We start from the raw sequence: 23229 nt of genomic DNA on the forward strand, positions 1-23229 counted from the left end.
TCTCCTTAACATCTGAAACACATTTATTTCAGATCATGATCTTTTCCTTTCCACCCCATAATGCTGGAGTTCATTCTATGGCATGACCCAAGGCCTGGCAGTAATATTTGTTAGCATATTTTATAAAACTCAAAACTGTGTTTAAGATTTTAGGTTCTAAATAAGTCTTCTTTAAGCGTTCTTTTTTATTATTATTATTAGAATGACTCACATAGACTGGATAATTTTCAGTGCAAAACCTCCTAGTAAAAAGGAAGAAAGGAGACAGAAAAATATAGTTGGAATTTAAGAAAATGTTAAGTGAAGTTAAAAGGAAAAGAGAGATATCTGATTAGAGACAGGGAAAAACCAGTCGAAATATGCACATCCTCAAGTTTTCACCCCTCTGGTCAAACTCAGTTAATGTAATGATCTCCCTCACTTTGAAAACTGGAGGTCAAATGTGCTTGGTTTACCATTAGCATACCCTTAGCACATAACACTAAACTGAGCCAAATAAAGATATTTGTTAACTTTTTCTGATACCTAAGATGCATCATCATTATCTTGCTTAAATATATCATTTTAGGACAATTCTGTGATATTCATTACAACTTAAAATATCTTTCTTCTTCCACTTTATTGCAGTAGTAACCATTTGCATCTCCAGTAACTCTTTCTAAATAATGTTGCTTCTAAAAATCCTTTCTTACTAACACTTCTTGGCTTGGGCAACCCCCAGTTTTTGTTCTCAGTATCTATTATAACAGGCACGAGAAAGACATTTTATTTTCATATTATATTTAATAATTTATAAAGTATTCACCTACCAAATAATATATAACTATCCTATGTATTTGTCAAAAAGGCTAATATCATATTGTTTTCAGTCAGTCAGTTCAGTCCCTCAGTCGTGTCTGACTCTTCGCAATTCCATGGACCACAGCACGCCAGGCCTCCCTGTCCATCACCAACTCCCAGAGTTCACCCAAACCTATCTCCATTGAGTTGGTGATACCATCCAACCATCTCATCTTCTGTCATCCCCTTCTCCTGCCCTCCCTTAATCTTACCCAGCATCAGGGTCTTTTCAAATGAGTCAGATCTTCACATCAGGTGGCCAAAGTACTGGAGTTTCAGCTTCAGCATCAGTCCTTCCAATGAACATTCAGGACCGTTTCCTTTAGGATGGACTGGCTGGATCTCCTTGCTGTCCAAGGGACTCTCACGAGTCTTCTCCAGCACCACAGTTCAAAAGCATCAATTCTTTGGCACTCAACTTTCTTTATAGTCCAACTCTCACATCCATACATGACTACTGGAAAAACCATAGCCTTGACTAGACAGACCTTTGTTGACAAAGTATTGTCTCTGCTTTTCAATATGCTATCTAGTTTGGTCATAACTTTCCTTTCAAGGAGAAAGCGTCTTTTAATTTCATGGCTAAACTGAGAAAACTGAGACTCAGGGAAACTGAATGATTTTCCCAATATCTCCCCGTAAGTTCAAATCAGAACATGATTTAGACTTTTGATTCTAGAGCATAGATCTCAGGATTCTCAATTCAGTTTTCTGTAAAATTTGTCTCATAATTATGTATTTTTATTGGCAGCTTTTTTGAAATATGGAAAATATTTTTCTCCTCTAAATCTTCCTCCATTCTTTACTGTCTATCATATACCTTTACATATAGAGTATCTGGGGCATATGTTGGTTTACTGAATAAATCAACAGCAAAATTTTTAAAAAATTAGGTAATTCACATACAAGTTAAAAATATACTAACGAAAAGAAAAAGAAGTCTAGTGTTTTGCCATCTCTTTTTGGCACTCTTTTTATTTTCAGTTATAGAATACAAACAATAACATACTTTTCGATCAGTATGGAGACCACCAAGACACTTCTACATTATTCAGTCTCACCACAGTGTCTTCCAAGAGGAAAATAAATAACTCAGCTAAAGCTTCACTGGTCTGTATCACATGCACAAGCATGTAGGATTTCTTTGCTGTCACGCTTTCAGATGGGAGCAAAATCCCCCTGCTGAGTCCTGTTGCTAACTGCAACACTTAAGATATAATTTGGCATATGGAGACTTAGGCCTTCTGAGCTGGTGTCTCTTCTTCCATGTGCCTAAATTCCAGGCAGGCACAAGAAATAAGATTTGTGACTATCGGTTGGTAATAGACTTGGCAAGTCCTGAGAGCTGACCACCTATCAGTACATCCAAGGATGAAATCATTTCTCTGCCAAGAGTGGGCCATGCATTTGCAATGATGTTCTGGAAATATGTCTCACTGAATCATGAGATGTAAGAGTGTGGGGGTGGGGAGTGAAAAGCAGACATTTTCTTGAGACCCCATTCAATGAACAAAATTAGGCTGAGAGTTGAAATAATTTTAAAAAATCATAAAGCACCAGTGCACCGGCCCCGAGCACCCTGTATCTTGCATCGAACCTGGACTGGTGATTCGTTTCACATATGATAATTTACATGTTTCAATGCCATTCTCCCATATCATCCCACCCTCGCCCTCTCCCACAGTCACCGGGCTGACCCAGAGGGATGGGGTGGGGAGGGAGATGGGAGGGGGGTTCAGGATGGGGAACTCATGTACACCCATGGAGGATTCAAGTCAATGTATGGCAAAACCAATACAGTATTGTAAAGTAAAATTAATTAATTAATTAAAAAATTATAAATCAGAGTCCCAAAGCAGGTGCTTGCAATCTAGATACACGGCAGTGAAATAAGGTGTGAAACATGCCACATCCGCAGTGCAAATATAACTCCCATGGGAGTTCTAAAAGGGTAAAATCATCACAAAGCTCTGACAACTGGAAGAAGGGGTCTAATGGAGAAGAGCAAGGAGCTAACGACGAAATTTTAAAAAGTTTAGGACAAAGTTGTGAGAAAGGATACATTTGAGCACAATGAACAGACTAGTAATGTTGCATTAGAAGCAATATGTGGACAAAGTACTCAGTTAATATTGTAGTTTGGGTCAAAAACTTTCCTAAAGAGTTTGGACTATATCTTACAGACAATAAAGAGTTCTTGATGTTTACGGGAAATTGTACTAGAAGTAAGAAGCTGGGTTTTGTGAAGGTCAACTTCAGAGTGGATAGTCTGAAAAGGGGAAGCAATTGAGTAGGGGAAATTTCTAACACATTATCAAGTCATTCAGATATAAAATAATGAGGTGCTGTGGGTAGCTCAGAGCACTTGGAAAGGGAACACAGATGTCAAAAGGCAGAACTTACTGCTACTGTAAAACATCATCTTCAGCTGAAAGCATTCATGATTTCATGAATGCTTTGTGTTGGCAAAATCATAAAGTGGGAGAAGCTTATCTTGAGAGTTTTCCACTTACTTTCTGGTTCATTCACTCAATAAATGTTTGTTGAGTGTCCTTACCATGTGCCAATCCCAGTATCAGGCACCATTCTCATTATTTTTGGCAATGCAGTGTCTCTCTTGAGTAAATTTCAAAATTGTACCTATTTTTCTTTCTTTAAGTGTTTATGACCAATGCCTCCTGCCTCCTACATAAGAAATGAATGTGAAGGTTTTAGTTTCATAAAAGTTGCTATTATCTGGTAAAGTCCTTTCCACTCTGATTAAAAATATGCACCATAAGGTTCATATCAAGAGACAACAAGGATAGAAGATTTTGTCCTTGTCACCAGCTGGCAAGATGAAGAAAGGGAGGTGTTTCAATCTACCCTCCAGTTTTGTTTGTGAGCATGTGCAATAGGCATAGACTTCTGGTCATCCTGCTCTAAACTTTAAAGAATGGTTATGGTGTCAAACAACACATTTTGTGTTGTTCACAGCTCCCACTGGCCTCCTGCTTCACAAGTTCTCTGGGGCTCCTTTGTATGAGTCTGTAACAGTGCAGGGCCTAGTACTGCACAGACTATGTTATCACTCACTCTTCATTATTTGTGTGATGCCAAGATGAGAGGGTACAATGCATTGTCATTCTATATTATTTTGCAGATTGTTCATTTTGATTCAAGCTTATTATGAAAATTCTAGACAAGCAATAGCTCAGAGAAAAGAAAGTCGCTCTTACAAAAGAAAGACCCAGATGAATTGATAAGAGAGATACCTGATGCACACAATACCCAGAGCAAATTCAAGAGTGGCAGCGATGACTGATAAGCCAAAGTCTCATTCTTGGTGATGTCTACATGACATTTTGTGCCTTGCACCACTGGGAGGGCAGGAATAGCTCAGCTACCTCCAAGATGAACAGCATCTGAAGATGCCTCTGCAGATTCCAATATGTGCCTTACAATGTCCTCTGGTATGCAAAGCCTGCTCCATTTCTCAGAGGAAAAAAAAAAAACTCTAAATAATATTTTATTTTCTGTAGGGCTTTCAAACACTAGCAACCCTGGAGTATATGATCTCTAGAATTCACAGAATGCAGGGACAGATTTGTGCAACCAGGCTCGAGAGGGAGTTCAGATGACTCATCTCCCAGCCTACTTGGGGTCAAGCTAAAGCTTTGAAAGGGGTGTTTATGAACAACTGGGGGAAGAAAGAGCTCTTGGAATATTATAGCAGGAATAAATAATTTATAAGGCATACTCTAGAATAAATAGAAATTATTACTTTTTGAAACCCAGATTTTACTTCAATTCCAAGCTCCACTAGCACATAGAATATTGCCTTATAGAACTAAAAAAAAAGAGAGAGTAAGCAAAAATGAGAGGGAAAGAAAAAGGAAGAATATGAAGTCTGTATGCCAAGGAACATATTGAAAGAAATGCTGCTTTTGCATAAACACACATGTATCTCTTCCTTCTCTGTGAAGAATTGTCATGGAAAGAACACTAATAAGGTGTGTGGACTCACACACTCCAGTCTCGAAGCAGAAGTTGTGTTTATGAGACTAAACAGCTGGGATAGATACACCTTATTTTGTTTGCTGTGCCTTGTATATGCTCACATTTTTACTCCTCAATGTGCCATGGGCTCCATGCCACAGAAGCATTGCATAGGAGATGTCTTCTGCCAAATGACACCAGATTAAAATACAGAAGAGCCAGCTAAATCTGAAATTTCAGACAAATAATGAGTATCTTTTATGTTAAGCTTGTAAGCATCTAGTTATTTTAAACTTATCTTACATCTTCTGACCTTGTTGAACCCCTTAATAATTCTAGGATTCATTTCTTCTATTTTTTTCATGTTTCCTTCTCTGTATTTTTTTTTTAAACTCATCATTTTCTGCATAAATAATCATGCTCTCTGTAAATAGGGGCATTTTGTGTCTTCTTTGTTAGCTTTATTTATATATTTGTGTATTTGCCTCATTGCACTGCCTAGAACTTCCAGAATTATGTGGAATAAAAGTGGTGAGACTGAATATCCCTGTCTGTTCCTGATCTTAGGGAGAAAGTATTTAGTCTTTTACTATAAGTATAATGTTAGCTACAGCTATTCCATAGGTTTTCTTTATCAAATTATGAAAATTTTCCTTTATTCCTACATTTCTGAAAGTTTTTATCATAAATGGATGTTGAATTTTGTCAAAAGCTTTTCATGCATCAATTCATATGATTATGAATAATTCATCTTCAGCCTACCAGTATGGTAGATTACACATATTTTTGAATACCCAATCAGCCTTATATCCATGGAATAAGCTTTACTTCCTCATGATCGATAATTATTTTATACATTGTTGGATCTAATTTGCTACTTTTTTTGAAGATATTTGCGTCAATATTCATGAGAGATACTGTTTTATAATTTTCCCTTTCTCTAATGTCATTATCTAATTTTTATGTCAGAGCAATGCTAACCTCATAGACTTAGTTTGAAAGCATTCCTTCAGCATCTATTTTTTGCTGTTCAGTGGCTCAGTTGTGTCTGTTTCTTTGCTACCAAATGGACTGCAGCAAGCCAGGTTCTTTGTCCTTCACTCTTTCCCAGAGTTTGTTCAAACTCATGTCCATTGAGTCAATGATGCCATCCAACCATCTCATCCTCTGTTGCCCCCTTCTCCTCCTGCCCTCAGTCTTTCCCAGATTCAGAGTCCTTTCCAATGAGTCAGCTCTTCACATCATGTGGCCAAAGTATTAGAGCATTAGCTTCAGCATCAATCCTTCCAACAAATATTCTGTGTTGCTTTCTTTTAGGATTGACTGGTTTCATCTCCTTGCTGCCTAAGGGACTCTCAAGAGTCTCCTCCAGCATCACCATTCAAAAGAGTCAATTCCTTGGTGCTCAGCCTTCTTTATGGTTCACTTCTCACATTTGTAGCAGACTGCTGGAAAAACTGTATGGACCTTTGACTATATGGACCTTTGTTGGCAAAGTGATGTCTTTACTTAGTAAAATGTTCATATCATTTCCTCCTTAATCATTTGGTAGAATCCTCCAAAAAAAAAATCATGTAGGTCAGGAAATGTCTTCTTGGGGAGCTGCAAAGTTTGAGATCAATTGGATTAGTAAGACTAATCGAATGGTCTATTTCATATTGAGTGAACTGTGGTAGTTTGTGTTTTCAAAGTAAAATTCTATTTGTTTTAAAATGTTTGTGTATAAAATCTTTCATAGTTATCCTTTATTATATTTTTGATGACTGAAGTATCGGCAATGATAGAGCAGTTCACCCCTGACATTAGGAATTTGTGTCCTCTCTTTAGCACAGGGGTCCCCAAACCCCAGGCCACAGATCAATATCAGTCCATGGCCTGTTAGAAACTGGATCACACCACAAGAAGTGAAAGGCAGGCAAGTGAGAGAAGTTTCATCTGTATTACTGGGTTTACAGCCGCTCCCTAATGCTCACATTACCACCTGAGTCCCACCTCCTGTCAGATCAGCAGCAACATTAGATTATCATAGGAACACAGACCCTACCATTCTTGAATCATCCTAAAATAATCCCCCATCCTCCCGTTCTAAGTTGCTTCAGTTGTGTCCGACTCTTTGCAACCCCATGCATAGCCAGCCAGGCTCCTCTGTCCATGGATTCTCCAGGTAAGAATACTGGAGTGGGTTGTATATTTCCATCTCCACGAGAGCTTCTGACTCAGGGATCGAACCTGTGTCTCTTATGTCTCCTGCATTGGCAGGTGGGTTCTTTACCACTAGCATCACCTGGAAATTCTCCCCCAACCTCCCATTCTTTGGAAAAATTGTCTTCCATGAAACCGGTCCCTGGTGCAAAAAGTTTGGGAATCACTACCCTAGCAGCTGTGGACTTTGTGGACACATACATGTGAGGATTGGGCCAGGCGACAGTCTGAACTTTCTCCATAGCTCCTAAACTGGGTCTAAGAGAATTGTTTTTGGGACCTGACCTAAGTGGATCCATGCCAGTAGCCTGGTGAAAACATCTCCTGAAAGTCACCAGGGCCACTTGCCTGTATACCCATAGCTAAGCCAGGACTGAGAGCGGTGCCAACTATAGTGCACTTCGTGAGCCTGCCCAGTGGGTAAAGATGGACCAAACAGAGCACATCCATAGTGAACAGCTCCAGAGGAGGACTAGTCGGTGACTTCTTTCCCAGTGGGAGCACTCTAGTATCACCTTCCTAACATCACAAATCAGAAAGTAAGCTAAGAAACAGATCTGGGGAGACTATACTCTAATGAGTAGGGAGCAGACCCTGCCTCTGCAGGGCAGCGAGAACCACAAAGCAAAGAGGAAGCCCCAGTCAGTATCCAACCAGGTTCTGGTTGCCACACCCCAATCAAACCCCCTACCAAGGAGATGATGGCACGAGTCTCTGGACCAAACTCACCTATCGGGGGAAGACACCAGAAGCAATAGAAACTATGACCCTGCAGCCTGCATAAAGAAGTCCATAAACACAGTAAGTTTGAGAAAAAGAAAAAAAAAAAAAAAAAATGAGACGACAAATATCTTCCAGATGAAGGAGCAAGTTAAAAACCTACAAGAACAACTAAATGAAGAGGACATAGTCAACCTACTTTGAAAAGAAATCAGAGTAATGATAGTAAATATCTAAGATTTTGGAAAGAGAATGGAGACATGGATCAAGCAGATGCAAAAAACGTCTAACAAAATCTACGAAGAACTAAACAGCAGAGATGGAAAATACAGTAAAAGAAATGAAAAAATACACTAGAAGAAATTGGTAGTAGGATAACTGAGGCAGGAAAATGGATATGTGACCTATAAGACATAATGGTAGAAATCTCTGCTGCAGAGCAGAATAAAGAAAAAAGAATGAAAAGAAAAGAGGACCGTCTCAGAGACTTATGGGACAACATTAAATGTACCAATATTGAAATTATAGGGGTCCAGAAAAAGAAAAAGAGAAATGGCCTGAGAAAATATTTGAAGAGATTATAGTTGAAAACTTCCCTAATATAGAAATAATCACCCAAGTCCAGGAAACACAGAGAGTCCCATTCAAGATAAATTCAAGGAGAAACATGCTGAGACAAATATTAATCACATTAAAAAATTAAATACAAAAAAAAATTAAAACCAACAAAAGAAAAGCAACAAATAATATACAAAGCAATTTCCATAAGATCATTCAGCTTATTTTTCAGCAGAAACTCTGCAGGCCAGAAGGGAGTGAAATGATATATTTAAAGCAATGAAAGAAAAATATATATATATATAACTAAGAATTCTCTAACCAAGGCTCTCATTTACATTTGACAGAGTAATCAAAAGCTATGTGTATGTGTGTGAAAGTTGCTCAGTTGTATCCAAGTCTTTGAGACCCCATAGAGTATAGCCCACCAGATTCCTCTGTCCATGGAATTCATCAGGCAAGAATATCAGAGTTGGTAGTCATTTCCTTCTCAAGGGGATCTTCCCAACCCAACAATTGAACCTGGGTTGTATGCATTGCAGGGAGGTTCTTTACCTGGGAAGAAAAGATTGGGGCAGGAGAAGAGCCCCAATCAAAAGCTTTATAGATAAACAAAAGCAAAAGGTAAGAATTCAGCACCACCAAACCAGCTTTACAACAAATGCTTATGCAACTTCTCTATGCAGGAAACACAGTCAGACCTGACTGAGTGACTTTCACTTACTCACACAATACCTGCCTGGACGATGGCAGAGGAGTAAGTGGATGTGGAGTATATCTCTCTCCACAGATACATCAGGAATACACCTTCAGACAGACGTGCTTGCAGAACACCAGCTGAGAGTGAGCAGGAGTACCTGACCACAAGCAAAGAATATATAGAACCATGCAGAACTTGGTAGGATAAAGGAAGTAGGGGGTAAAAGAGGAGAATTAGTAGGACTGGGCCTGCCTTTGGTGGGTGGGGTAGCTGAAGCAGGAGTTTGTTCATCCCATGGGGGCAATTGCTTGGAACAGAGGAGAAACATTTGAGGCTGAGAGTGAAGCAGCTGATCTGTGACAAGCTAAATGGAATGAGAATCTGACAGTCCTTGCCATAGACATATGTACCCCAAACAGGGATGTAAGTCCCCTAGAAGGCACAGCAATTGGGAGCTGAAGTGTAGGGATTGTGGACCCATCCCAGGGTGAGGTCTGCAGCTGACTGCAAGAAGATGGCCTGAGGGGATGTGAGGGAGGAGACTGTGGTTGGAAATGCCTGTGGAGGAAAAACAGGCAGTCATAGAGGCAAGGTGATACTTCTGAGTCATATGTAGGAGGTGTAGCCATCACTATAGCCTCTCTCTCCTCACATGCCAGCACTGGTAGCTGAACAATAAAGAGGCTGGCCCTTCAAGCAGCTGACATGTGGAACAAGAGTGAGACTCCCGTCAGTGGGCCCCTTTAAGGGTCTGATGGGCAAAGCAACAGCGAAAGACCCCAGTCAGGGGAGTCCTTTAAATGCATGAACAGGCAGAGCAATGGAGATGGACCAGCCAAAGAGACTTTCTCATTGTCAGTTGCCAGAGGCTAGAAAAACTCTCTGATAAGGCCATAGCCCCTGTAGCTGAGGCAGTCAGTGTCCCTGCACACTTGGCACTGCCAGGGTCATGCAACCTAAGCAGCTGAGCCATCTTCATGCTCAATCCTCACTGGAGCAGAACTGTTGCAGGCTAGAAAAATCCCTAATAGCACCACATCTCCTGTGACAATAGCTGCAGGCAATCCTATGTAGCTGGCATTGCCAGGGTCCTCATAATCCAAGCAACAGTGCCACCTCCATGCATGGTCCCCTCTTGGACAGAGCTGCAGGAGGCTAGAAAAAGTCCCAGGTCTGTGCATGAAGGGTCACTTGAGTTGTATCCAACTCTTTTTGTGATCCTGTGGACTGTGGCCTGCCAGGTTTGTCCAGGGGATTCTCCAGGAAAGAATGTTGGAGTGGGTTGCATGCCCTTGTTGCATGCACATATGTGGGTTGCATGCACCATACTTCCTGCTGCCCTAAGCCAACCCCCTGAGTACCTGGTGCTTCCAGGGCCCCTGCAACCCAAGTGACTGTTCCACCTTCACATCCGGCCCTCACTGGGGCAGGTCCAAGTCCTCCAGAGCAGCCTTAGGAGCAAACCCCTGTTGATGACCCACATGAAGAGGTGGAGATAAAATCACAATTGAAATCCACGGGCAGGGTTGCTAAGAGGACCCAAACCTTCCCACCAGCTATATGAACTGCAGATTAAATCCACATGATCAACTATGTAGACTCGGTGTCTATGGAATATATAAAAGAACAATGGGAGTTCCCACAAAAGAAAACACACTAATTCTAACAGCTGTCAACATTGGAGGCAAGAACACATAGGAAAAGAACCAGATTAGAGTCTGAGCTGCCCCCACAGCAGGTCCAGAGACCAGCCCAGTGTTGGAGAGCATCCTAGGAAGGTGAGGTGGACTGTGATTCCCAGCAAGGGAAAGCTTGTTGACAATGGAGACTCAAGAAAAACATTTATTATTCTTACATTTTGACTAGTTTTGTAGATGTTTTTTGATTTTTTTCTTCTTTATTTTTCCTTCCTTTTCCCCTTATTTTTCCCTCTGTTGTAGTTGTTGATTTCATTAGTACTATTAGACCTTTTTATATTTTTAACTTTTTAAAATTTATTATTATTTTTCTACATTTATTCCTTTGTTTGCTTTTCCTACTGTTCTTTTTCCATTGCAATTAATCCTTATGTGTATAAATTTTTATCTACCCATACTTAACTTTGCATTTCTATTCTTTTTTCCTGCCTTTCTTTTTCTCATCATATTTGTTAGTTTATTTTGTTTTTACTCCTTTACTCCCCAGATGGCACCTTGGTTTGGTTTTGTTTTCCAACTTGTGCCTTAGTTAGTTTTGTTTTTAACTGGTGGACATCATTTTTGGTTTCCTTTGTTTGCCAGGTCAGTCTACTGTACTTTATATTTTTTGGACAGCTTTGATTTTGTTTATGGGTGTATATGTATGTGTGTATATGTATAATAATGTTCCATTATTTTAGTTATTATTTCCCTGATTTTGCTATTGCCATATGCCTGGGGTTGAGTCTTTTGTTTCTTGTTTTTGTGTATTTATTTTAATTCCGTTTAATATCATAACAAACCACCTTTGGAATCTCTATTCTGTGGCCAGAGATCAAGCCCTGAGCCTTTGGAGTGAGAGTGCTGACCCTCGACTACCAGAGAACTCCTAACCCTAGGGAGTATCAAATAGTGAGAACTCCCACAAAGGCAACCACTGTATACAAGACTAGGTATCACCCATCTGCCAGTAACATCCTGTGCAAACACCTCATCCAAACAACAAGTAAAACAAAAACAAACCAAATCATCAACAGACAGGATTACCTCCTCACTCAGCCCTGCCCATCACAGGAAAAAAAAAAAAAAAACAACCCTCACTTCCTCCCAAGGGAGCACAAGAACAAGTCACACCCTACATGAAGCTTGCACAAACCACTGGACCAGACTTCCAAGAGAAGGAACCAAAAGGAACAAAGAGTTCAACCTTGAAACCTGGGAAAAGGAGACCTCAAACACAATAAGCTTAAATAATAATAATAATAATAATGAAAAGGCAGAGAAATACTGTGCAAATGAAGGAACAACCTAGAAACACACAAGTCCAAATAAGTGAAAAGGAAATAGGAAAACTACCTAAAAAAGATTCAGAATAATGATAGTAAAAATGATGTAAAACCTCGGAAAAAAAAAATGGAAAAAAATGCAAGAATCAATTAACAAAGCCTAGAAGAAATAAAGAATAAGCATACAGAGGCAAACAACACAATTACTGAAATAAAAAATTGTCTAGGAGGAAACGATAGCAGACTATCTGAGGCAGAAGAACAGATAAGCGAACTGGAAGACAGAATGGTGGAAAACTCCTGAAGAGCAAAATAAAGTAAAGAGAATGAAAAGAACTGTGGATAGTATCAGAGACCTCTGGGACAATATTAAACACACCAACTTTTGAATTATAGGGGTCCCAGAAGAAGAAGAGAAAAAGAAAATGTATGCAAATTTTTGAAGCGATTATAATTGAAAATTTCCCCAACATAGGAAAGTTAATAGTTATTCAAACCTGAGAAGTGCAAAGAGTCCCATACAGGATAAACTGAAGGAGAAACATGCCATGACATATACTAATCAAATTAACAAAGATTAAACACAAGGAAAAAAATATTAAAAACAGCAAAAGAAAAGTAACAAGTAACATACAACAGAAGCCTCATATGTTTAACAGTGGATCTCACAACAGAAATGTCTGCAGATCAGAAGGGAATGGCAAGATACATTTAAAGTACTTAAAGGGAAAATCAACAACCAGGATGACTCTACCCAACAAGGATCTCATTCAAAATTGATGAAGACATCAGAAGCTTTGCAAGCAAGCAAAAATTAAGAGAATTTAGTACCACCAGACCAGATTTACAACAAATGTTAAAGGAACTTATATAGTCAGGAAATACAAGAGAAGAAAAAGATCTACAAAGACAAACTCAAGCAATTAAGAAAATGGCAATAGGAACATGAAAGTGAAAATTAAGTTTCTCAGCCATTTTCAATTCTTTGAGACCCTGTGGACTGTAGCATACAAGACTCCTCCATCCATGGGATTTTTCCAGGCAAGAGTACTGGAGTGAGTTGCCATTTCCTTCTCCAGGGGATCTTCCCAACCCGGGGATTGAATCTAGGTTTCCTGCATAGCAGGCAGATGATTTACTGTCTGAGCCACCACCAACCCACAATAAGAACATATATATCAATAATTACTTTAAATGTAAATGGATTAAATGCTCCAGCCAAAAGGAACAGACTGGCTGAATGGATACAAAAATAAGACATATATATATATATATTCTATAAGAAATCCACTTGAGACCTAAAGACACATATAGACTGAAAGTGAGAGGATGGAAAAATATATTTCATGAAAATGGAAATCAAAAGAAAGCTGGAGTAGCAATGTTCATATCAGGCAAAACAGACATTAAAATTAAGAGTATTACAAGAGATACAGAAGGACAATATATAATGATCAAGGGATCAATTCAAGAGGAAGACATAAGAATTGTAAATACCTATTCACCCAACATAGGAAAACCTTCACACATAAGACAAACTCTCACATAAAAGGAGAAATTGACAATAACACAATAATAGTAGGAGACTTTAACACCCCATTTACAGCAATGGACAGGTCATCAAAACAGAAAATTAATAAACAAACATAAGCCTTAAATGGCAGCTTAGTCCAGATGGATCTCATTGATATCTTCAGGACACTGCATCCAAATGCAGGAGACTACACTTTCTTCTCAAGTGCACATGGAACATTCTTGAGGATAGACCACATGTTGGGTCACAAGTCAAACCTCAGTAAATTTAAGAAAATTGAAATCATACAAGAAAAAAAAAAACTGTAAAAATCACAAACACATGGAGATTAAACAATACTTTTCTAAATAACAAATTAATTACTAAAGAAACCAAAAGGGAAATCAAAAAAATTTCTAGAAGCAAATGACAACACATCTCAAAACCTATGGGATGCAGCAAAAGCAGTTCTAAGAGAGAAGTTTATTACAATACAATACTCCCTCAAGAAACAAGAAAAACATCAAATAGACAACTTAACTTTACACCTAAAGCAACTGGAAAAAGAACAAAGAAACCTCAAAATTAGCAGAAGGAAATAAATCATAAACATCAGACCAGACATAAAATAGAAAGAAATAAAAGAAACAATAGTAAAGATTAATAAAACTAAAAGTTGGTTCTTCAAGAAGATAAACAAAATAGACAAAGTTTTAGACAGACTCATCAAGAAAAAGAGAGAGAAGAATCAAATAAAAAAAAAAACAGAAATGACGAAGGAGAGGTTATATCAGACAATGCAGAAATATGAAGGCTTATAAGAGACTATTATGAGCAACTATATGGCAATAAAATGGACAACCCAGAAGAACTGGAAAGATTCTTAGAAAAGTTCAACCTTCCAAGACTGAACCAGGAAGAAAAAAATATTATGAGCAACCCAATTACAAGCACTGAAATGGAAACTATGATCAAAATCTCCAAGAAAAACAAAAACCCAAGGCCAAATGGCTTCACAGGTGAAATCTATCAAACACATAGAGAAGATCTAATGACTATCCTTTTAAAACTCTTTCAAAAAATTGCAGAGCAAGGAACACTTCCAAACTCATTCTACGAGGCCATCATCACCCTAATGCCAAAACCAGGCAAAGACAACAACAACAACAAAAAAGAAAATTACAGGGCAGTATCACTGATGAACATAGATGCAAACATCCTCAACAAAATTCTAGTTAACAGAATTCAACAATACTTTAAAAAGCTCATACACCATGATCAAGTCAGGTTTATTACAGAGGTATAGGGATTCTTCTATATATGCAAATCAATCAATGTGATACACCATATTAATAAACTGAAAGACTAAAAAAGTATGATAATCTCAATAGGTGTAGAAAAGCCTTTGACAAAATTCAGCACACATTCATTATAAAAACTCTTCAAAAAATGGGCATAGAAGAAATCTATTTCAATATAGTAAAGGCCATATATGATAAACCCACAACAAACATTATTCTCAATGGTGAAAATCTGAAAGCATTCCCACTAAGATCAGGAGCAAGACAAGGGCATCCACTCTCACCTCCATTATTTGACATAGTTTTGAAAGTCCTAGCTATGGCATTAAGAGAAAAGGAAAAAAAAAAAAAGAGTAATCCAAATCAAAAAAGAAGTACAACTCTCACTGTTTGCACATGACATGATATTATACACAGAAAGGGCTTCCCTAATAGCTCAGTTGGTAAAGAATCCACCTGCAATGAAGGAGACGCTGGTTCAATTCCTGGGTTAGGAAGATCCACTAGAGAAGGGATACGCTACCCACTCAAGTATTCATGGGCTTCCCTTGTGGCTTAGCTGGTAAAGAATCCACCTGCAATGTGCTAGACCTGGGTTTGATCCTTGGGTTGGTAAGATCCCCTAGAGAAGGGAAAGGTTACCCACTCCAGTATTCTGGCTTGGAGAATTCAGTGGATTGTATAGTACATGGGCTCACAAGGAGTCAGACATGACTGAGCAATTTTCACTTTATACATAGAAAATCCTAAAGATACTATCAGAAAATTACTAGAACTAATCAGTGAATTTAGCAAAGTCACAGGATTCAAAATCAATGCACAGATATCACTTGCATTCCTATATATTAGCAATGAAAAATCAGAAAGAGAAATTAAGAAATCAATCCTCTTCACCATTGCAACAAAAATAAGAAAGTGTCTAGGAGTAAACCTACCTAAGGAGACAAAAGAACTGTATACAGAAAATTATATAAGACACTGATGAAAGAAAGCAAAGATGACACAAATAAATAAAGAGATATTCCATGTTCCTGAGATGGAAGAATCAATATTGTGAAAATGACTATACTATCAAATGCAATCTACAGGTTCAATGCAATCCCTATGAAATTACCAATGGCATTTTTCAAATAACTAGAATAAAAAATTCCACAGTTTGTATGGAAACACAAAATACCCCGAACAGCCAAAGCAGTCTTGAGAAAGAAGAATGGAGCTGGAGGAATCAATCTTCCTGACTTCAGACTATACTCCAAACCTACTGTCATAAAGACAGCATGGTACTAGCACAAAAACATAACTATAGACCAATGGATCAAGTTAGAGAGCCCAGAGATAAACCCAAGTGCCTATACTTGCCAAAAGAGGCAAGTATATATAATGCAGCAAAGATAGCCTCTTCAATAAACTTAGAACACCCAATGACATAAATCAAAGCAACATCCTCTATGACACATCTCCTAGAGTAATGGACATAGGAACAAAAATAAACAAGTGGAACCTAATTAAACTTAAAAGCTTCTGCACAGCAAAAGAAACTATAAACAAGGTGAAAAGACAACCCTCAGAGTGGGAGAATAATAGCAAATGAAACAACTGACAAAGTATTAATTTCTAAAATATATTAATCAGTTCATGCATGTCAGTACCAGAAAAACAAACAACCCAATCAAAATGTAGGAAAAAGACTTAAACAGACATTTTTCCAAAGAAAATATGCTCAGTATCACCAAATATCAAAGAAATGCAAGCAAAACTATAATGAGGTATCACCTCACATAAGTTAGAATGGCCATCATCAAAAATCTACAAACAATAAATATTGGACAGGGTGTGGAGAAAAGGGGACCCTCTTATACTGTGGGTGGGAATGCAAATTTGTTCATCCACTAAGGAAAATAGTATGGAGATTGCTTAAAAATCTAAAAAATAAAGTTATGATATGTTCCAGCAATCCCACTCCTGGTGTATATCTGCAGAAAAACATAATTCTAAAAGATACATGAATCTCAGTGTTCATTGCAACATTATTTGCAGTAGAGAGGACATGGAAGCAACCTAAATATCCATCAACAGAGGAATGGATAAAAAAATGTGGTACATATATATGATGGAATATTACCCAGCCATAAAAAGAACAAATTAACACCATTTGCAGCAACATGAATAAACCTAGAGATTGTCACAGTGAGTGAAGTAAGCCAGACAGGGAAAGACAAACATCACATGATATCACTTTTATGTGGAATCTTAAAAAAGGGTACACGTGAACTTACATACAAAACAGAAACAGAATTACAGATAAAAAAAAAAAAAATCATTACCAGGATGCAAGGGGTGGTGTTGTTTTTGTTCAGTCACCATGTCTGACACTTTGTGACCCCATGGACTGTAGCACACCAGGCTTCCCTGTCCCTTACCATCTTCTGGAATTTGTAAGGGGTGGAAAGGGATAAATTGCAAGTTTGGTATTGACATATACACTGTGATATATAGAATAGATAATTAATAAGGATCTACTTTATACCATAGGGAACTCTACTCAATTCTTTGTAATTGCCTGTATGGGAAAATAATCTAAAAAAAGAGTGGATATATACATATATGTATAATTGACTCTCTTTGTTGTGCAACTGAAACTAATACAACATTGCAAATCAGTTATACTCAAAAAAATGATCTTAAACTTGCTAAAAAAAATAGAAGTCAAGAAGTCTAGACTCCTTAATCAGCCTTTTCTGACATGATGAGTGAAAGTGAAAGAGAAGTTGCTAAGCCGTGTCCAACTCTTTGCAACCCCATGGACTGTAGTCTGCCAGGCTCTTCCCATTGGATTTCCCAGGCAAGAATACTGGTGTGGGTTGCCATTTCCTTCTCCAGGGGATCTTCCTGACCCAGGGATCACACGCTGGTCTCCCACACCGCAGACAGATTCTTTACCGTCTGAGCCACCAGGGAAGCCCCTAGACTAGATGAGTAGGACTCCCCATTTTCCTATGGCTGCAATAGAGCAGTTATTCTCTAAATGTTTTTCACTTCCTAGCCAGTCCCTTTCCTGGTTTTTGGGGTAGACAGAATAGGCTATAGGCATTTCCAGGTTTCTGTGCTCTTCAGAACTAAAAACTGTATGCATGAGATAAGTAAGCTCAAGGAACTCATCACCATGTTATTCTTTGAACAGTTAAATGCTAATAATAATAAATATCAACAAAGGTCATTTAGAATATTAAAGAAAATACAGTTGATTGGGAACATCAAAAAGTGACTATAGATAACCATGATGGTGTGATCACTCAACTAGAATCAGACATCCTGGAGTTTAAAGTCAGGTGGGCCTTAGGAAGCATCACTACAAACAAAGCTAGTGGAGGTGATGGAATTCCAGCTGAGCTATTTCAATTACAAAAGATGATGCTGCTAAAGTACTGCTCTCGATACATCGGCAAATTTGAGAAACACAGCACTGGCCACAGGACTGGAAAAGGTCAGTTTTCATTCCAATCCTGAAGAAAGACAATGCCAAAGAATGCAACTGCACTCACCTCACACACTAGTAAAGTAATGCTCAAAATTCTCCAAGCTAGGCTTCAACAGTGCATAAACTGAGAACTTCCAGATATTCAAGCTGGTTTAGGAAAGGCAGAAGAACCAGGGATCAAATTACCAACATCATTTGGATCATAGAGAAAGCAAGAGAATTCCAGAAAAACATCTATTTCTGCTTCATTGACTATGCTAAAGTCTTTGACTGAGTGCATCACAATAAACTGTGGAAAATTCTTAAAGAGATGGGAGTACCAGATCTCCTTAACTGCTTCCTGAGAAACCTGTATGCAGGTCAGGAAGCAACAGTTAGAACTGGACATGGAAAAGTGGACTGGTTCCAAATTGGAATGGAGTATATCAAGGTTGTATGTTGTCACTCTAATTATTTAACTTATATGCAGATTCAGTTCAGTTCAGTCTCTCAGTCCTGTCTGACTCTTTGTGACCTCCATGAACCGCAGCATGTCAGGCCTCCCCATCCGTCACCAACTCCCGGAGTTCACTCAAACTCATGTCCAAGAGTTGGTGATGCCATCCAACAATCTTATCTTCTGTTGTCCCCTTCTCTTCCTACCCTCATCTTTCCCAGCATCAGGGTCTTTTCAAATGAATCAGCTCTTCGCATCAGATGGCTAAAGTATTGGAGTTGCAGCTTCAACATCAGTCCTTCCAATGAACACCCAGGACTGATCTCCTTCAGGATGGACTGGTTGGATCTCCTTGTAGTCCAAGGGACTCTCAAGAGTCTTCTCCAACACCACAGTTCAAAAGTATCAATTCTTTGTACTTTCTTAATAGTCCAACTCTCACATCCATGCATGACTACTGAAAAAATCATAGCCTTGAATAGACGGACCTTTGTTGACATGGTAATGTCTCTGTTTTTTAATATGCTGTCTAGGTTGGTCATAACTTTTCTTCCAAGGAGTAAGTGTCTTTTTTAATTTCATGGCTGCAGTCACCATCTGCAGTGATTTTAGAGCCCAAAAAAATAAAGCCAGCCACTGTTTCCACTGTTTCCCCATCTATTTGCCTTGAAGTGATGGGAGCAGATGCCATGATCTTAGTTTTCTGAATGTTGAGCTTTAAACCAACTTTTTTACTCTCCTCTTTCACTTTCATCAAGAGGCTCTTTGGTTCTTCTCCACTTTCTGCCATAAGGGTGGTGTCATCTGCATATGCAGATTGCATCATGTGAAATGCTGGGCTGGATGAAGCACAAGCTGGGATGAAGATTGCCAGGAGAAATATCAATAACCTCAGATATGCAGATGACACCACCTTTATGGCAGAAAATAAAGAAGAACTAAAGAGCCTCTTGATGAAAGTGAAAGACGAGAGTGAAAAAGTTGGTTTAAAACTCAACATTCAGACAACTAAGATCATGGCATCCAGTCCCATAATTTCCTGGGAAATAGATTGGGAAATTATGGAAACAGTGAGAGACTTCAGTTTTGGCGGCTCCAAAATCACAGCAGATGGTGACAGCAGCCATGAAACTAAAAGGTACTGCTCCTTGGAAGAAAAACTATGACAAACCTAGACAGCATATATTTTTTTAATTTTATTTATTTATTTTTTTTATTAGTTGGAGGCTAATTACTTCACAACATTTCAGTGGGTTTTGTCATACATTGATATGAATCAGCCATAGCCGGATGACAATAGACAGCATATTAAAAAGAAAAGACATTACTTTGTCAACAAAACTGTCTAATCAAAGCTATGTTTTTTCCAGTAGTCATGTATGGATGTGAGATTTGGATCATAAAGAAAGTTTAACACTGAAGAATTGATGCTTCTGAACTGTGGTGTTGTAGAAGACTTGAGAAGCCCTTGGGCTGCAAAGTGATCAAACCAGTCAATCCTAAAGGAAATCAACCCTGAATATTCATTGGAATGACTGATGCTGAAGCTGAAGCTCCAATACTTAGACCACCTGATGTAAAGAGCCAAATTTTTAGAAAAGACCTTGATGCTGGGAAAGATTGAAGGCAGAAGGAGAAGGGGATGACAGAGGATGAGATGGTTGGATGGTATCACCAACTCAATGGACATGAGCTTGAGCAAGCTCCAGAAGTTGGTTTTGGACAGGGAAGCCTGGTGTGCTGCAGTTCATGGGGTCACAAAAGTCAGACATGACTGAGTGACTGAACTGAACAGTTGGATTAAAAAATTATTTCCTTAGAGCATGTTAGAATAGGAAAATCTTTGCTCAGCAACGAGATGCAGCAATTCTTATCAGAGGCCAGTGTTATATAATAGAAGGTTATTCCACTTTTAATATTTGAGTATGCATTCCTTTATGTACTCACACCCATGCATGGCAGCTGGATTGATAAAGTGATTTCAGTCGGTGGCAAAATCTGTGGCTGAACTGACTCTTATCATGTTAGCTTTCCTATCAGAAAGAGAGTAAACATCAATATTTCCAGGCAAATAGCAGTCTTACACTCTGAGAAAGGAAATGTATGAAAAGGAGACACACCATCCTATGTGGAGGATGGAAAGAACAATGCTAGTAAACCACTGCGCTGGCTAAAGCATCACTTAGTCAGGGCACTGCTTGGCTGCAGCTCTCCGTGGACTCAGCATAGCTGCACCTCTTAAAGCAAGGTCAAATAAATTAAGCAAAGTTAATTTCTTAAAATTACTTTGTCATCAAACTTTTATGTCTCTTCTCCTGTCGTGAGTAAACCTTCAGAGTGATTCTGCCTACTTCTCCGTGTGTAAGCTGAAGGGGAAGAGGGACATAATGTTCACTGTCATTTTTGTAAATGGCACCTTTGCTCTTCTTTAAAACTCTTGAGAGGAGATGGTAGAGGCAGGAAGTGAATGTTATAGCACGAGCAAACACTTTAAAAAAAAACTGAATTTGTGTTTAATGGTTGAGATCAACAGCATCAATCATTTCATATATAGAATAATACAACTTTACTTTTATTTCTCCAGGATTTTTTTAAATTTCTGATTGCACATTCATTTGATTCCTTCATTAGGTTTAAATAATGTAAATGTACTATTAATTTGGATTAGAAAAAACAGAGTGCCAGGGGAAAGAGACAGAAACGTAACATTTAGTTGTGGAAACTGGTTTGGTACTCATTTTCTGATGTTTCACAAGGGGAATAAAATAGCTGCAATAGAAGACACTGATACTGAGAAAGATTAAAGGTAAAAGGAGAAGGGAATGGCAGAGGATCGGATGGTAAGAGAGCATCACCAATTCAGTGGACATGAATCTGAGTGAACTCCAGGAGAGAGTGAGGGACAGGGGAGCCTGGTGCACTGCATCCCATGGGGTTTCAAAGATCGGACGTGATTTAGCACCTGAACAACAGCAACAAGACTTGAGGACAAGTTGATAAAGTATTATTCATAGTTTTATTCTTGATAGAGTACACCAATCATTTTCTCTGTTCAACTGTGCATTATTTTCTAAGATGTCAGAAGTTCTAGAATATTTGAGGAATTTGGACATTCCCCCACGGCACTCATCTCATCTCTGTTCCTGTGATACTCCCCACAACCTCAACAGGATCAGGAGACGCTGAGAATGAGAGATGGAGAAAGATATGATTTGTGAAGCTGAAACTACTCATCAATGTGGTGGATTTGAAGTTTCAAAGCACAACTAAGCTTTTCAAGTTTACAGTTTGGCTAATAACATGGAGGATTTAAATAAGATTTTTCTCCAAGGCAGTTCAAAGAGTTTCATTTCTTAGCCTCAATTTTTTTTTTTTTTTTTTCCTGAAATGAATGAAAGGGGAAAGCAGCAAAAAGTTGTCATCCTCACTCATAGGGCAGAAAACTTGATGCCATTTTCCCAATGGCCTTGAGTTGGAGGAAGATGTTCATTGCACTTTATCCATGGACTGGTTTGGCTCAGAGCTCATGCCAAGATAATTCCAACTAGTAAAATCTGAGACAGACAGCTCACATATCTGAATGAATCTGATTACTAACATGAACAGTCCCCTTCCTATGTGCAGACTACTGCTAGGAAAGAGATAGTAAAGATTAAGGCTAGGTACCTCTCTAAAGTTTCATGCAAACTATTTGTTGAGCAGAATTTAATTCAAAGTTTTGAGCAGAACAGACTCAGGCAGCCAGAGGAAGGGTTTCCTGAAGAGGGATTTGTAATTGTCAAATAAAATATTCAGTGGGAGCTCTGTATGAAAGGGTGAGTTGGGCTTTAAAACAGAAAGATAACTTCTTAAATGTAAAGGATTAGAAACAGCATTTGAATTTGTTTGTTCTTTAAGTTTAGATGATCTGAGTAGGCTGTAAGAATTCCAGCTACAAATCACAATGTATTTATCTTTGGGTAGAACTAGACCAATCATTATGAAAACAGAAATTTTGGCCTCAGTCTGTTCACCTAGTTTTATTTGGGTGAATCTTAAGGTCTCAGGGGCTTCCCAGGTGGTGTTAGTGGTAAAAAAAAAAAAAAAAAAAAAAGCCATCTGCCAATGCAGGAAACGTAAGAGACACAGTTCCATCCCTGGGTAGGAAAGATCCCCTGGAGGAGGAAATGGCAACCCACTCAAGTATTCTTTCCTGAAGAATCCCATGGACAGAGGAGCATGGTGGGCTACAGTCCATAGGGTCATGAAGAGTCAGACACAGATGAAGCAACTTAGCAGGCATGCATGTAGGGTACTAGCTGATGACTGTCACTGGTTGAATTTGTGTATGACAGTGTTTTGGAAACAAGGTACAAACCAGGGCACATTCTGTAATTCAGGACATGGGAGTGTTACATCCATCTTGAAGAAGACATGCTACATTGAGAAGGGACAAGGGGGAGAAAAAGGAAATTGGCAGTAATAAGGGCTTACAGGCAATAGGCACCCAGACCAGAAGTATGCTCCAGTGGCATACTTCCACGCTTCTTACCAGAATTTTT

This window comes from Cervus canadensis, chromosome 23, assembly GCF_019320065.1.
Source record: "Cervus canadensis isolate Bull #8, Minnesota chromosome 23, ASM1932006v1, whole genome shotgun sequence".
NCBI classification, from domain to species: Eukaryota; Metazoa; Chordata; class Mammalia; order Artiodactyla; family Cervidae; genus Cervus; species Cervus canadensis.